This window comes from Penaeus japonicus, unplaced genomic scaffold (assembly GCF_977035675.1).
Source record: "Penaeus japonicus unplaced genomic scaffold, GWHDUDI00000001_assembly GWHDUDI00000006, whole genome shotgun sequence".
Taxonomy (NCBI): domain Eukaryota; kingdom Metazoa; phylum Arthropoda; class Malacostraca; order Decapoda; family Penaeidae; genus Penaeus; species Penaeus japonicus.
Genome location: NW_028234408.1, coordinates 3,008,975 through 3,013,974, shown reverse-complemented (window position 1 = coordinate 3,013,974; position 5,000 = coordinate 3,008,975). Strand labels below are relative to the sequence as shown.

Below are 5,000 nucleotides of genomic sequence, written 5' to 3'. Positions count from 1 at the left end.
AAACGGAAAAACGCAATGAACCCGAAGCGACGTTCCGAGAACCGAGCGACCCCGAGAAGTGAATCATTCTTGCCATTTGAATTCATTAGAGCGAAACCTCGGTCGGACCGCATGGGGGAAGGGTAGCGTAATCCTCTCAAGCGAATTACTCCCTTGGGGAAGGAGGGAGATAAAGGGAGATGAAGGGAGGGAGGGAGGGAGAAGGAGGAAGGGAAGGAGAAAGGGAGAGGGAGGGAGGGAGAGAGAGAGAGAGGGAGAGAGAGATGGAGGAAGGGAAGGAGAAAGGGAGAAAGGAAGGGACGGAGGGAGGGAGAGAGAGAGAGAGAGAGAGAGAGAGAGAGAGAGAGAGAGAGAGAGAGAGAGAGAGAGAGAGAGAGAGAGAGAGAGAGGGAGGGAGAAAGAGAGAGAGAGAGTAAACAAGACCTTATATTCGAGTCTACCAAGTCTATCTATCTATCTATCAATCCATCCATCCACCCATCCACCCATTACTTTATTTACATCATAATCAAATTTTCAGATGTTTGGATCCCGGCAATAACATCCACTCACTCGTTTCCCTATCGCATGAAATCTTGGACACATGCCAACATATCTCCGTGCAACTGCATTATAGGATCTGTTCCTATCATCTCGGGAAAAGTTCCGAGATGCTGGCGAGAAAGTTCCTTCGCTTTTATCCCTGTCGAAAGAACAAGATGATGCCGGCATTTGCATAAACATCTGGTCGCAACATTGCAGGCTGTGGCTTTAGAAGGGATGTTCAAGGGAGTTCCGTGATCAGTGTTCAATTATTATGATCATTTTGATTCATTAATTTATATATTATATGATATTATTTTTTATTATTATTAGTTCAATCAATTCAGTGTTCAATTATTATGATCATTTTGACATTGATGAACGGCTTAGAATGGGATTTTTCTTTTCCCTCCGTGTGTATTTTTTTAACTTTGTTCAATCGGGGGAAGGGGGGAGGGGGTAAGAGCAACCAAATAGGTAAGCTTATCACATTCATAAATTTGTCGAAACTGAAGAATTGGCTGTTTATGTGGACCTCTTTTGGTGTGTGTGTGTGTGTGTGTGTGTGTGTGTGTGTGTGTGTGTGTACGTGCGCGTGTGCGTATAGATGAAAGTGTATGTATGCGTATCTAGATATATAAACGCATATGTGAATGTGCGTAATTGCGTTCTGCACATACAGAAGCATCAAAGCTCAACACACCTGACTTGCTTAACGTCGAATAACACACATTTTATCGACTTCCCCTCGTCTCCCAAAGGTCCCGGTCCCGAGTAGCGAAACTTTATTTGCTTGCTTCAAAGGACTCCGGTAATCAGCAAACGAGCCAATTAATCAGCCATTCAATTTCAAGTTCTAATTACCGTGTGTGATTAAGAGCGCCCGTGGCCCCAGCCCTTCGTACGAAAGTGATGAGCGAGGTCCGGCCGCCAGACCTTTATTACGTAATCAGGCAAGCTTTTCAACGAGCGCCATTCGTAACGGAGATCAAACACACGAAGCGATTTGCGATTTGGAGGAATATACGCGCGAGAACTTGTGGTCTGATGTATGATGTATGATGTTAGGTGTGTATGTGTGTTGTATGTTGTGTAGTGTCGTGTTGTGATATGTCGTGTCGTGTCGTGTGTGGGATGGGTGGGTGGGTGTCGTGTGTGTGTGTGTGTGTCGTGTCTGTGTGTGTGTGTGTGTGTGTGTGTGTGTGTGTGTGTGTGTCGTGTCTGTGTGTGTGTGTGATAGGTGAGTGACTGAGTAAGTTAAGTTATCATTATTATCATTATAACCATTATCGTTATTATTATTACTATTTTTATATCATCCTCATCAACATCATTACTATCATTATCAATATTATCATATTATGATAATTACCGTTATCATCATCATCATTATTATCACCATTATTATCATATGTGTATGTGTGTGTGATGAATATTTATGGGTGAGTTGGCCATGGCCCGGAAACTTCTTTATCAGATTTGGTGGTGATCTGCATTCATGACTGGACCAAAGATGAACTTATAGATTCATCGGAAATAGCTAATTCCCACGGCGAATTTAGGCAATGACCTCACTTCCCTCGGGCCCCACATACCCACCTACCCAAAGCTTAGACCAATTAGAAGACTGCCTTTAATTAAGATGCATGTGTCCCTGAACTGTATTCTTTGTTGGTTGCGGCTCACGTTGTCTTCTGGACTACTAGGCAGTTGTTCCAGAGATGTGATGGCCTCGATAGGAATGTTTGAGTTGTACCTTGGTTTATGAGCTAGTAACGTTTTGCTAAAATTGAATTTTGTTTAGTTGCTGCTTATGTAGACTGGACATTTACATACATACATACATACATACATACATACACACGCACACGCACACGCACACGCACACACTCTGTATATACATACTGCATACCTAAATACATACATATGTGTGTGTGTGCGTGTGCGTGTGCGTGTGCGTGTGCGTGTGCGTGTGCATGTGTATGTGTATGTCTACAGCCAATATACATCCAACACATAAAAAAAACAAAAACAGATGCACAGCCCCCAACCCAACCCCATCAAGCGCTTCGAATCCCATCCCATCCCACCCACCACAATCGGTCCCGTCGCCGCCGCCGCACAGATTCGCTAATCACATCACACAGGATCTTGAGAGAGGAAGAAGCGGGGGGAAAAAAAAAACTCTGCAAAGAAGCCGAACGAGCGACACCTTAATTACCTCTTAAGTTCCTGAAGAAGATATTGGCTCTGCGGGGGGGTGGGGGTGGGGGTGGGGGGGAGGGGGATATCAAGTTCCTTATTGATCCCCGATGTGACAAGAAGGGGAAAGCTGTTACGGTGGTGGGATTAGTTAACTCCTCGGCTCTCTGTTGTTGTGTTGTCGAAGTCAATTCAGGTTGCATAAATAATCATGCAAATATACGCTCGCACAAGTGTTCGCGTGTTAGATAGCGTTTACGTAGGTGGTGCGTGCGGGCGTGGGTAGAATATCCGATGGCGTTGCGACGGTTGTAGAAGTGAGAAGGGTTAACTTCACACCGTGAGGCGTGTAATTGACGCATTTCGTTGTGTTTTATCTTGATTTTTCTTTTTTTTCATCCTCTTTTTTTTCTTCTACTTCCTTGTCCCCTTCCTCTTTCCCTTCTCACTCCCTTTCTCTTTCTCTTTCTCTTTCCCTTTTCCTTCCCTTTCTCTTTCTCTTTTCACTCCCTTTCCCTTTCTCTGCCTCTCCTTCTTCCTCTCCTTTTCAATCCCACTCTCTCTCTCCCTCCCTTTCCTTCCACCTTTTCTTTTCCTTTTCCTTCGCCTTCGCCTTCCCCCATCTCCATCTCCATCCCCTTCCCCTCTCCCATTCCCTCAGTCCCTGTCCCTCTCCTTCTCCTTCTCTTCTTCTCCTTCCCTTTTCCCTTCCCCCTACCCTTGCATTCTCCCTCTACCTTTCCCTCTACCTCTCTAATGACCTCTACTTTTCCCTTTACCTTACCCTCTCTTACCCCCTCTACCTCATTCTCACTCCCTTCCCCTCGCCCTCCCCCCTCTTTTTCCTAATGACTCTCTCTCTCTTTCTCTCTCTCTCTCTCTCTCTCTCTCTCTCTCTCTCTCTCTCTCTCTCTCTCTCTCTCACTCCTCTCTCTCCTCCATCTCTTCTCCTCCTCCCTCTCTCCCTCTCCCTCTCACCCTCTCACCCTCTCACCCTCTCACCCTCTCCCTCTCTCCCTCTCACCCTCTCACCCTCTCCCTCTCTCCCTCTCTCCCTCTCCCTCCATCTCCCACCCTCTCCCTCACCCTCTTTTTCCATCTCCTTCCCCCTCCCCTTCCCCTTTCCCCTACTAATCCCCCTTTCCCTCTTTTCCCCCCCTTTTACCTTTCCTCTTCCCTCACCCTTTCCCTCTCTTCCTCCCTCTCTTACCCCCTCTACCTTTTCCTCTCTTCCTCCCTCTCCTCCCTCACACCTTCATTACGCAGGACAAACCACAGTCATGCAAATATACAGCAGGTGAGTCATGCAATACATGATGTGCTGATTATGTCAATACTGAAATACACCCATGTGTGTGTGTGTGTGTGTGTGTGTGTGTGTGTGTGTGTGTGTGTGTGTGTGTGTGTGTGTGTGTGTGTGTGTGTGTGTGTGTGTGTGTGTGTGTGTGTGTGTGTGTGTTTGTGTGTGTGTGTAGTTATAGTCATCGTAGTTATAACAAATAAGAACACTATTTGAAACTAGTTTTTTTTTAAGAATTGCATATCATCTGAGGACCATAACTTTCAGAAGAATTATATGTCAAGCCAATAAAGAAAATTTCACAGACGGTAATAAATAATTGCAGAAGAAAAAAAAATCTTCGTTGGGTTGTCATCGCGTTTACTTTGATTCGAATATCTATGAGAAATTTCTGGAAGGCATATCTCGCGTTAGGTGGTTTTGTGTTGGCATGATATATCGAAGGTGTGCATGTATGTGTTTACTTACTATTTTCATTTTTACTCTAGATTTACCTCACCTTCTCAATAAACCCGAATTTGATTAGTCATGCATGCGTGTTTACATCTTCGAAAAATAAAAATAAATAAATAAAAAATAATACATTGCATCCACGTCTCAAAAAGCCACCCTACACATGTTTAATTAACGCTTCAAAGAAAGAAAAAAAGAAATAAAGAAATCAGCTGATGTTCATTAAATCCTTCAGAGTCCACGTGTTGCCAGAACCGCCGTCATCCCCATAAATAACCACGAGCAGGGGAGAAAATGTTGCCAGATCCGAGTGACACACCTACCCCCGCCACTCACTCGCGTCCCGCCCACCCGCCCGCCCGCCCGCCCTTGCAACGGCAGACATGCACTGCACTGCCTGACGTGACGTGACGTGATGTGATGTGATGGCTCCCGAGCTCGTTTGTATAATGAAAGTCAGCTGATTATACCTGGGATACTACGGCTACGAAAATATGCAAATATGTTTATATATATTTATATC

At 45.0% G+C, this 5,000-nt stretch overlaps 1 protein-coding gene across 5 annotated transcripts in view; it reads right to left on the bottom strand.

Moving 5' to 3' along the window:
- Positions 1–5,000, bottom strand: part of LOC147471635 (uncharacterized) — a 669,089-nt gene that overhangs the window by 558,554 nt on the left and 105,535 nt on the right. The window lies entirely within an intron of this gene.